The sequence below is a fragment of the Armigeres subalbatus genome, chromosome 2 (genome assembly GCF_024139115.2).
Source record: "Armigeres subalbatus isolate Guangzhou_Male chromosome 2, GZ_Asu_2, whole genome shotgun sequence".
NCBI lineage: Eukaryota > Metazoa > Arthropoda > Insecta > Diptera > Culicidae > Armigeres > Armigeres subalbatus.
Genome location: NC_085140.1, coordinates 63,520,841 through 63,532,687, shown reverse-complemented (window position 1 = coordinate 63,532,687; position 11,847 = coordinate 63,520,841). Strand labels below are relative to the sequence as shown.

General features: G+C 42.1%; 1 pseudogene; it reads left to right on the top strand.

The window, feature by feature from the left end:
* Positions 1-11,495: 11,495 nt before the first annotated feature.
* Positions 11,496-11,847, top strand: part of LOC134208996 (titin-like) — a 45,672-nt pseudogene continuing 45,320 nt past the window's right edge.

The following is an 11,847-nucleotide window of genomic DNA, read 5'->3' as shown; positions in this document are numbered from 1 at the left end:
TGATTGCCTCTGCCGGGTATAAAGCCAAGTTAGAAGATAATTTGTTATTGAAATCGTCGTTCGCCTGCCAGGTATAATAAAGGGTTATTAGAATGGGCCAATTAGAATGTTCAAAACTGCTGCTATTTCAAACCATGCTTATCAGTAAAAAAGACATTTTTCATGATATTTCGTCTTTTGATGTTTTTTGATATTTGGTTGAATTGTTCCTTTCCAAAAATAAATAAACTCGTATTTTTTTTCTCGCCGCTAGGGTGATCAATCTTGATACAGTGTGCTTGAAAAATTGGCATTTTAGAACTACCATTTTTTTTAAATCGTAACTTTTGAGCTGCACGACCGATTTTTAATGCATTGTCACTAATTGAAAGGTTTTTAATTTTAACCCAAGTTTCAAGAAGTTCCTCCACAACGTGCATTTGTTTTTCTTTCATAGAGAATTTCAATAATTTCACAATTTACACATGTTCATGGAGACGCATGGTTGCTCACCATAGGGTTGTGAATCGAAGACTTTCTTATACAAAAAAATCTTGAGAGGCTTGATATTTTTTGATAGGGGAACTGCTACTTGAATTCATACAACGTACCCAAACCAAAAACATTGAAAAACAAAGAATAGGAGCACAAATTATTTTGTTTTCCTTTTTTTGTGATTTTTTCAGCAGTGAGCACGTCAGATATTTGAGCCAAATTTGTCTGTTTGGCGGATGTTATTGATATAGGAGCATGTTATTAATAACGGAACAAATACCCTATATTTATTTATTTCAAACAATCTAATCAAGGAGCCACATTATGCGAAAATATGGAAGATGTTATATCGGTTTCACATGGAATTGTTGAACTTCTGTACAAAAATTACTTTGATGATCACATAAAAGTGGGAAAAAGTGTACAAGTGAGATATTATGAATTTGATTTGACTATCCGAAGACCGTGAAGTGATGCCAAGATAGTTTTGACAATAATTTGAATTGATTGATGAAGTAGAAGCTAGATTTTGTTTTTTTTACAGCTTTTGTAAATTTGGTAAATTTGTCATAAAATCTTACCTATATGAGAAAAACTACATAATAATAATAAAAAAATCATGAATTCAGAGCACCCTGGGCGAGAACCCAAAATATATTTCACAAAATATTCCACAAAAGAGCCGCGTAATGAAAGCACCAAAAATAAATCTTTGCTTGTAGATAATTTCACCCGAAGAAGGCAAAACTCTAACGCTTATGGTTTTCGAGTTATGTCTTGAAAATAAACGAATCCGGCATTGGCCCTCTGAATCCTGGCCAGCCAGCGAAGCCAGCCTAAGTTTGATTGTGTTGCGTTTCTATAATTTACTCTATTTATTTATTTATTTATTTTTATTTTTAACAAAAAATTTGGAAGAGGGAAAAACCCCTTTGAGTGAATTCTTTAAGAATTACTTCTCAAAAAGGCACAAAAATTTACTCTATTGACTTCATATAAAAAGTGGAATTGGTGGTCATTTTAAAAGTAATATGTATTAACAAAAATAATAAGAACTAGGCACATTGTGATTGATCTTACTCCGTAACACATCACATAAAGGTGTCTTTATCTATTTACTGCCATGTTGAAATTTCGTCACTTTTATGTTAAGATTTTTTATTAAGTTTTGTAAAACATCAGAGTCAATATGATTCGCGCATTGGTTCTCAATTTATTCTATTCTTGATCCGTTTTGATTTTTTCAAGACGTTTACATAATTAAACATTCGTAATCCAGATCGATTACTGGATTTTTGCACAAACATGTTTTGTATACTTTACTATAAATACTCTGACCAGCAAGCGATATAAAAATCTAGATGAAAATTTTATTCAAAATTTGCATAATTTACTGTCATTTCTGTATAAAAACTTTGTAGGTAATTGGGAATATTCTGTTCCCAGTGCATGACTTCATCCAGCGAACATGGTTGACGACGTGCAGTCATGAGCCGAGTTGAATGGAGACGAATTTAGGTACTGCAAAGGCTACTCCGGCCTTAATCTGAGTAAATAAATAATAGCATGACTTCATCATAATTGGTTTTATTGGCATCTGGCGGTAGGTACAAACATTACTGCTCGAATTGGAGGCAACAAAACACTGAAGAATATAATGAGTAGGTATCACAAGCAAGCGACATTGAAGAAGATTCCGAATGTTTTTATAGAACAGAATTGAAAGAAAATCTGGTATCCGCTGGTTGAATGTGACAATATTGTAGATGTAGATGCATTCAAACAAGTGGAACTAGTTGGAATAATGTACTTTTTTTTCTGAACAAAATGAAATGCTTTAAATAAACTTCATCTTCTCCAGGATTACGATTGGTTTAGTTCAGTAGTGCTCAGCACTTCGGGTGTTTTTTCCTTGATTTGATTATCACACGATTGAAATGAGCTTTGACCATACAAATTAGCACTTACTCGAAGGCTTTTAAATATATCTATCTGCTGAGGGTAATAAAACGGATATTAGTACACTAGAGTGTATTACTTCTACGAGAAGTTAAACGATTTACAATGATATGGAAATGCTAATACCATCTTTCAATCTTAGACGTACATGTTCGTGATAGAATTAGAGGCGAAAGTATAGAATTGATTGTTCCGTTAGGATACGGCATTCATGAAGAATGTTTTTATAGAAGTTGATTTGAAAGCGAGCGGAAGGCAATATTCAATCTACTATCAATTCTACACTTTCGCCCTTTAATTCTATCATGAACATGTACGTGCACTCTCCTTAGCCGTGTGGTACGATGCCCGGCTACAAAGCGTGTTGAGGGTGGCTGGGTTCGATTCCCGGTGCCGGTCTAGGCAATTTTCGATTTGGAAATCGTCTCGACTTCCCTGGGGATCACCTTGATCTCTTCAGGAAGCTCTTGAACGATGGCTTCTTGAGGTTCAACAGTGCTGGTTTGAATTCAGAACTTCTTCAAACGGCAACTCGGATTCAGTAACAGTGACGGTAGTCTGAGAGCTGATCGTCTTCTTGGACTGTGACGATTTCGGTAACCTGCTCTTTCTTTCGGCTTTCTTTTGATGACACGCTTCTTGGTGATCTGTTTTTTAGGTTTGCCTTCTTCGGTAATGACTTCAGTCACCTTGATCTCTTCAGGAAGCTCTTGAACGATGGCTTCTTGAGGTTCAAATCGCTGGTTTGAATTCAGAACTTCTTCAAACGGCAACTCGGATTCATAACAGTGACGTAGTCTGGGGCAGCTGATCGTCTTCTTGGACTGTGACGATTTCGATAACCTGCTCTTCTTCCAGCTTTCTTTTGATGACACGCTTCTTGGTGATCTGTTTCTTAGGTTTGCCTTCTTCGTAATGACTATCCTTGATCTCTTCAGGAAGCTCTTGAACGATGGCTTCTTGAGGTTCAACTCGCTGGTTTGAATTCAGACTTCTTCAAACGGCAACTCGGATTCAGTAACAGTGACGGTAGTCTGAGGCAGCTGATCGTCTTCTTGGACTGTGACGATTTCGGTAACCTGCTCCTTCTTCCAGCTTTCTTTTGATGACACGCTTCTTGGTGATCTGTTTCTTAGGTTTGCCTTCTTCGTAATGACTTCAGTCACCTTGATCTCTTCAGGAAGCTCTTGAACGATGGCTTCTTGAGGTTCAACAGTCGCTGGTTTGAATTCAGACTTCTTCAAAGCAACTCGGATTCAGTAACAGTGACGGTAGTCTGGGGCAGCTGATCGTCTTCTTGGACTGTGACGATTTCGGTAACCTGCTCTTCTTCCAGCTTTCTTTTGATGACACGCTTCTTGGTGATCTGTTTCTTAGGTTTGCCTTCTTCGGTAATGGAATCAACTAACAGTTGATCAGTAGTCTGGGGCAGCTGATCGTCTTCTTGGACTTGACGATTTCGTAACCTGCTCCTTCTTCCCAGCTTTCTTTTGATGACACGCTTCTTGGTGATCTGTTTCTTAGGTTTGCCTTCTTCGTAATGACTTCAGTCACTTGATCTCTTCAGGAAGCTCTTGAACGATGGCTTCTTGAGTTCAACATCGCTGGTTTGAATTCAGTACTTCTTCAAACGGCAACTCGGATTCATGTAACAGTGACGGTAGTCTGAGGCAGCTGATCGTCTTCTTGGACTGTGACGATTTCGGTAACCTGCTCCTTCTTCCAGCTTTCTTTTGATGACACGCTTCTTGGTGATCTGTTTCTTGGTTTGCCTTCTTCGTTAATAACTTCAGTCACCTTGATCTCTTCAGGAAGCTCTTAGACGATGCTTCTTGAGGTTCAATAGCTGCTGGTTTGAATTCAGAAACTTCTTCAAACGGCAACTCTCAGTTCAAGCAGTGACGGTAGTCTGAGGCAGCTGATCGTCTTCTTGGACTGTGACGATTTCGTAACCTGCTCCTTCTTCCGGCTTTCTTTTTGATGACACGTTTCTTGTGATCTGTTTCTTAGGTTTGCCTTCTTCGGTATTGACTTCGGTCACCTTGATCTCTTCAGGAAGCTCTTGAACGATGGCTTCTTGAGGTTCAAGTCGCTGGTTAATTCAGAACTTCTCAAACGGCAACTCGGATTCAGTAACAGTGACGGTAGTCTGAGGCAGCTGATCGTCTTCTTGGACTTGACGATTCGGTAACTGCTCTTTCTTCCGGCTTTCTTTTGTATGACGCTTCTTGGTGATCTGTTTCTTAGGTTTGCCTTCTTCGGTAGACTTCGGTCACCTTGATCTCTTCAGGCTCTTGGATAGCTTCTTGAGGTTCAATAGCTGCTGGTTTGAATTCAAACTCTTCAAGAACGCTCGATTCAGTACATGACGTAGTCTGGGGCATGATCGTCTTCTTGGACTGTGACGATTTCGTAACCTGCTCCTTCTCATTTCTTTTGATGACACGCTTCTTGGTGATCTGTTTTTGGTTTGCCTTCTTCGGTAATGACTTCGTCACCTTAATCTCTTCAGGAAGCTCTTGAACGATGTTCTTGAGGTTCAACAGTCGCTGGTTTGATTCAAAACTTCTTCAAGCAGCACTCAGTTCAGTAACAGTGACGTGTATCGAAGCTGATCGTCTTCTTGGACTGTGACGATTTCGGTAACCTGCTCTTCTTTCGGTTTCTTTTTGATGACGCTTCTTGGTGATCTTAGGTTTGCCTTCTCGGTAATGACTGTCACCTTGATCTCTTCAGGAAGCTCTTGAACGATGGCTTGAGGTTCAATAGCTGCTGCTGGTTTGAATTCAAACTTCTTCAAGCAGCACTCAGTTCAATGTGACGGTAGTCGAGGCATGATCGTCTTCTTGGACTGTGACGATTTCGGTAACCTGCTCCTTCTTTCGGTTTCTTTTTGATGACACGCTTCTTGGTGATCTGTTTCTTAGGTTTGCCTTCTTCGGTAATGACGCATCACCTTGATCTCTTCAGGAAGCTCTTGAACGATGGCTTCTTGAGGTTCAATAGCTGCTGGTTTGAATTCAGAAACTTCTTCAAAGGCCTCGGATTCAGTAACAGTAACGGTAGTCTGGGGCAGCTGATCGTCTTCTTGGACTGTGACGATTTCGGTAACCTGCTCTTCTTTCCGGATTTCTTTTGATGACACGCTTCTTGGTGATCTGTTTTTAGGTTTGCCTTCTTCGGTAATGACTTCGTCACCTTATCTCTTCAGGAAGCTCTTGAACGATGGCTCTTGAGGTTCAAAGTCTCTGTTTGAATTCAGAAACTTCTTCAAACGGCAATTCAGTTCAGTAACAGTGACGTTAGTCGAGGCAGCTGATCGTCTTCTTGGACTGTGACGATTTCGTGCTTGCTCCTTCTTTCCGGCTTTCTGACACGCTTCTTGGTGATCTTTCTTAGGTTTGCCTTCTTCGTAATGACTTCGGTCACCTTGATCTCTTCAGGAAGCTCTTGAACGATGGCTTCTTGAGGTTCAATAGCTGCTGGTTTAGTTAGAAACTTCTTCAAACGGCAACTCAGTTCAGTAACAGTGACGGTAGTCGAGGCAGCTGATCGTCTTCTTGGACTGTGACGATTTCGGTAACCTGCTCCTTCTTTCAGCTTTCTTTTTGATGACACGCTTCTTGGTGATCTGTTTCTTAGGTTTGCCTTCTTGGTAATGATTTCGGTCACCTTGATCTCTTCAGGAAGCTCTTGAACGATGCTTCTTGAGGTTCAACAGTCGCTGGTTTGAATTCAGAAACTTCTTCAAACGGCAACTCAGTTCAGTAACAGTGACGTAGTCGAGCCTATCGTCTTCTTGGACTGTGACAATTTCGGTAACCTGCTCTTTCTTTCAGCTTTCTTTTGATGACACGCTTCTTGGTATCTGTTTCTTAGGTTTGCCTTCTTCGTAATGACAGTCACCTTGATCTCTTCAGGAAGCTCTTGAACGATGGCTTCTTGAGGTTCACAGTCGCTGGTTTGAATTCAGAACTTAAGAGCAACTCGGATTCAGTAGTAGGCGGTAGTCTGAGGCAGCTGATCGTCTTCTTGGACTGTGACGATTTCGGTAACCTGCTCTTTCTTCCGCTTTCTTTTGATGACACGCTTCTTGGTGATCTGTTTCTTAGGTTTGCCTTCTTCGGTAATGACTTCAGTCCCAGATCTCTTCAGGAAGCTCTTGAACGATCTTCTTGAGGTCAACAGTCGCTGGTTTAGATTCAGTGCTTCTTCAGCAACAACTCAGTTCAGTAACAGTGACGGTAGTCGAGAGCGCTGATCGTCTTCTTGGACTGTGACGATTTCGGTAACCTGCTCCTTCTTTCAGCTTTCTTTTGATACACGCTTCTTGGTGATCTGTTTCTTAGGTTTGCCTTCTTCGGTAATGACTTCTGATCCCTTGATCTCTTCAGGAAGCTCTTGAACTGGCTTCTTGAGGTTCAACAGTCGCTGGTTTGAATTCAGCTTCTTCAAGCAACAACTCAGTTCAGTAACAGTGACGTGTCAGTGGCTGATCGTCTTCTTGGACTGTGACGATTTCGGTAACCTGCTCCTTCTTCGCTTTCTTTTGATACACGCTTGTGATCTGTTTCTTAGGTTTGCCTTCTTCGTAGATTCAGTCACCTGTCTCTTCAGGCTCTTGAACGAGCTCTTGAGGTTCAACAGTCGCTGGTTTGAATTCAGAAACTTCTTCAAACGGCATCGAGATTCAGTAACAGTGACGTAGTCGAGGCAGCTGATCGTCTTCTTGGACTGCGACGATTTCTAACACTTTTTGATGATCTATTTCTTGGGTTTGCCTTCTTCGGTAATGACTTGTCACCTTGATCTCTCAGGAAGCTCTTGAACGATGCTTCTTGAGGTTCAACAGTCGCTGGTTTGAATTCAGTCTTCTTCAAACGCAACTCGGATTCAGTAACAGTGACGGTAGTCGAGGCAGCTGATCGTCTTCTTGGACTGTGACGATTCGGTAACCTGCTCTTTCTTTCCGGCTTTCTTTTGATGACACGCTTTTGGTGATCTGTTTCTTAGGTTTGCCTTCTTCGGTAATGACTTCAGTCCCTTGTCTCTTCAGAGCTCTTGAACGATGCTTCTTGAGGTTCAACAGTCGCTGGTTTGAATTCGATACTTCTTCAAACGGCAACTCGATTCAGTAACAGTGACGTAGTCAGACATGATCGTCTTCTTGGACTGTGAGATTTCGGTAACCTGCTCCTTCTTCAGCTTTCTTTTGATACACGCTTCTTGTGATCTGTTTCTTAGGTTTGCCTTCTTGAATGCTAGTCACCTTGATCTCTTCAGGAAGCTCTTGAACGATGGCTTCTTGAGGTTCAACTCGCTGGTTTGAATTCAGTCTTCTTCAAACGGCAACTCGGATTCAGTAACAGTGACGTAGTCTGAGGCAGCTGATCGTCTTCTTGGACTGTGACGATTTCGGTAACCTGCTCCTTCTTCGGCTTTTCTTTTGATGACACGCTTCTTGTGATCTGTTTCTTAGGTTTGCCTTCTTCGGTAATGACTTCAGTCACCTTGATCTCTTCAGGAGCTCTTGAACGATGCTTCTTGAGGTTCAATAGCTGCTGGTTTGAATTCAAAACTTCTTCAAAGGCAACTCGGATTCAAGAGTAACGTAGTCAGGGGCAGCTGATCGTCTTCTTGGACTGTGACGATTTCGTAACCTGCTCTTCTTTCCGCTTTCTTTTGATACACTTCTTGGTGATCTGTTTCTTAGGTTTGCCTTCTCGTAATGATTCAGTCACCTTGATCTCTTCAGGAAGCTCTTGAACGATGCTTCTGAGGTTCAACAGTCTGGTTTGAATTCAGTAACTTCAAACGGCAACTCGGATTCAGTAACAGTGACGGTAGTCGGCACTGATCGTCTTCTTGGACTGTGACGATTTCGGTAACCTGCTCTTCTTCCGCTTTCTTTTTGATGACACGCTTTTTGGTGATCTGTTTCTTAGGTTTGCCTTCTTCGGTAATGACTTCAGTCACCTTGATCTCTTCAGGAAGCTCTTGAACGAGGTTTGAGGTTCAAAGTGCTGGTTTGAATTCAGAAACTTCTTCAAGAGCAACTCGATTCAGTAACAGTACGTAGTTTGGGCAGCTGATCGTCTTCTTGGACTGTGACGATTTCGTAACCTGCTCTTTCTTTCAGCTTTCTTTTGATGACACGCTTTTTGGTGATCTGTTTCTTAGGTTTGCCTTCTTCGGTAATGACTTCGTCACCTTGATCTCTTCAGGAAGCTCTTGAACGATGGCTTCTGAGGTTCAAAGCTGCTGGTTTGAATTCAGAAACTTCTTCAAACGGCATTCAGTTCATAACAGTACGGTAGTCGAGGCAGCTGATCGTCTTCTTGGACTGTGACGATTTCGGTAACCTGCTCCTTCTTTCCGCGCTTTTGATACACGCTTCTTGTGATCTTTTTTTAGGTTTGCCTTCTTCGGTAATGACTGTCACCTTGATCTCTTCAGGAAGCTCTTGAACGATGGCTTCTTGAGGTTCAAAGCTGCTGGTTTGAATTCAAACTCTCTTCAAACGGCAATTCAGTTCAGTAACAGTGACGGTAGTCGAGGCAGCTGATCGTCTTCTTGGACTGTGACGATTTCGTAACCTGCTCTTTCTTTCCAGCTTTCTTTTTGATAACACGCTTCTTGAGTGACTCTGTTCTTAGGTTTGCCTTCTTCGGTAATGACTTCAGTCACCTTGATCTCTTCAGGAAGCTCTTGAACGATGGCTTCTTGAGCAAAGCTGCTGGTTTGAATTCAGAAACTTCCAAGCAACTCAGTTCAGTAACAGTGACGTGGTCAGAGGCAGCTGATCTCTCTGCAGTTCATTGACTTTCCTCCTTCTTCCGGCTTTCTTTTGATGCACGCTTCTTGGTGATCTGTTTCTTAGGTTTGCCTTCTTCGGTAGAACTTCAGTCACGCAGTCTCTTCGAAGCTCTTGAACGATGGCTTCTTGAGGTTCAAAGCTGCTGGTTTGAATTCAGAAACTTCTTCAAACGGCTCGGATTCAGTAACAGTGACGGTAGTGAGGCAGCTGATCGTCTTCTTGGACTGTGACGATTTCGGTAACCTCTCCTTCTTTCTTTCTTTTGATAACACGCTTCTGTGATCTGTTTCTTAGGTTTGCCTTCTTCGGTAATGACTTCAGTCTTGATCTCTTCAGAAGCGACGATGCTCTTGAGGTTCAACAGTCCTGGTTTGAATTCAGAAACTTCTTCAAACGGCAACTCAGTTCAGTAACAGTGACGTATGTCAGAGGCATGATCGTCTTCTTGGACTGACGATTTCGTAACCTGCTCTTTCTTTCGCTTTCTTTTGATAACACGTTCTTGATGATCTGTCTTAGGTTTGCCTTCTTCGGTAATGACTTCAGTCACCTTGATCTCTTCAGGAAGCTCTTGAACGATGGCTTGGGGTCAACATCGCTGGTTTGAATTCAGTCTTCAAGAGCAACTCGGATTCAGTTACAGTGATCGACAGCTGATCGTCTTCTTGGACTGTGACGATTTCGGTAACCTGCTCCTTCTTTCCGGCTTTCTTTTGATAACACGCTTCTTGATGATCTGTTTCTTGGTTTGCCTTCTTCGGTAATGACTTCAGTCACCTTGTCTCTTCAGGAAGCTCTTGAACAATGCTTGAGTCAACATCGCTGGTTTGTCAGTCTTAAACTGGCAACCTCAGTTCAGTAACAGTGACGGTGGTCGACAGCTGATCGTCTTCTTGGACTGTGACTTTCGGTAACCTGCTCCTTCTTTCCGCTTCTGCTTGTACGATGATCTGTTTTTCTTAGGTTTGGTAATGACTTCAGTCACCTTGTCTCTCAGGAAGCTCTTGAACGATGGCTTCTTGAGGTTCAACAGTCGCTGTTTGAATTCAGAACTAGGCAACAACTCAGTTCAGTAACAGTGACGGTAGTCAGACGTGATCGTCTTCTTGGACTGTGACGATTGTAACCTGCTCTTTCTTTCCGGCTTTCTTTTTGATAGCCTTTTGTGATCTGTTTCTTAGGTTTGCCTTCTTCGTAATGCTTCAGTCCCTTGATCTCTTCAGGAAGCTCTTGAACGTGGCTTCTTGAGGTTCAACAGTCGCTGGTTTGAATTCAGTACTTCTTCAAACGGCAACTCAGTTAGTAACAGTGACGGTAGTCAGACAGCTGATCGTCTTCTTGGACTGTGACGATTTCGTAACCTGCTCCTTCTTTCGGCTTTCTTTTGATAACACGCTTCTTGATGATCTGTTTCTTAGGTTTGCCTTCTTCGGTAATGACTTCAGTCACCTTGATCTCTCAGGAAGCTCTTGGATGGCTTCTTGAGGTCAACTCGCTGGTTTGAATTCAGTCTTCTTCAAGAGCAACTCGGATTCAAGTGATGATCGACAGCTGATCGTCTTCTTGGACTGTGACGATTTCGGTAACCTGCTCCTTCTTTCGCTTTCTTTTGATAACACGCTTCTTGATGATCTGTTTCTTAGGTTTGCCTTCTTCGGTAATGACAGTCACCAGTCTCTTCAGGAAGCTCTTGAACGATGGCTTCTTGAGGTTCAATAGCTGCTGGTTTAGATTCAGAAACTTCTTCAAGGCCTCGGATTCAGTAACAGTAACGGTAGTCGAGGCAGCTGATCGTCTTCTTGGACTGTGACGATTTCGTACCTCTCTTCTTTCCGCTTTCTTTTTGATAGACCGCTTCTTGTGATCTGTTTCTTAGGTTTGCTTTGGTATTGACTTCAGTCACCTTGATCTCTTCAGGAAGCTCTTGAACGATGGCTTTGAGGTCAACAGTCGCTGGTTTGTTGTGGCTTCTTCAAACGGCAACTCGGATTCATATCAGTGACGGTGAGTCAGAGCAGCTGATCGTCTTCTTGGACTGTGACGATTTCGTAACCTGCTCTTTCTTTCCGCTTTCTTTTGATGACACGCTTTTGGTGATCTGTTCTTAGGTTTGCCTTCGGTAACTGATCACCTTGATCTCTTCAGGAAGCTCTTGAACGATGGCTTCTTGAGGTTCAATAGCTGTTTGAATTCAGAACTTCTTCAAACGGCAACTCAGTTCAGTAACAGTGACGTAGTTTGAGGCATGATCGTCTTCTTGGACTGTGACGATTTCGTAACCTGCTCTTCTTTCCGGCTTTCTTTTGATGACGCTTTTGGTGATCTGTTTCTTAGGTTTGCCTTCTTCGGTAATGCAGTCACCTTGTCTCTTCAGGAAGCTCTTGAACGATGGCTTCTGGAGGTTCAATAGCTGCTGGTTTGAATTCAGAAACTTAGCAACGGAACGGTTCATTAACAGTAACGGTAGTCAGAGGCTGATCGTCTTCTTGGACTGTGACGATTTCGGTAACCTGCTCCTTCTTTCGCTTTCTTTTTGATACACGCTTCTTGATGATCTGTTTTTGAGGTTTGCCTTCTTCAGCAATACGTAACTTCTA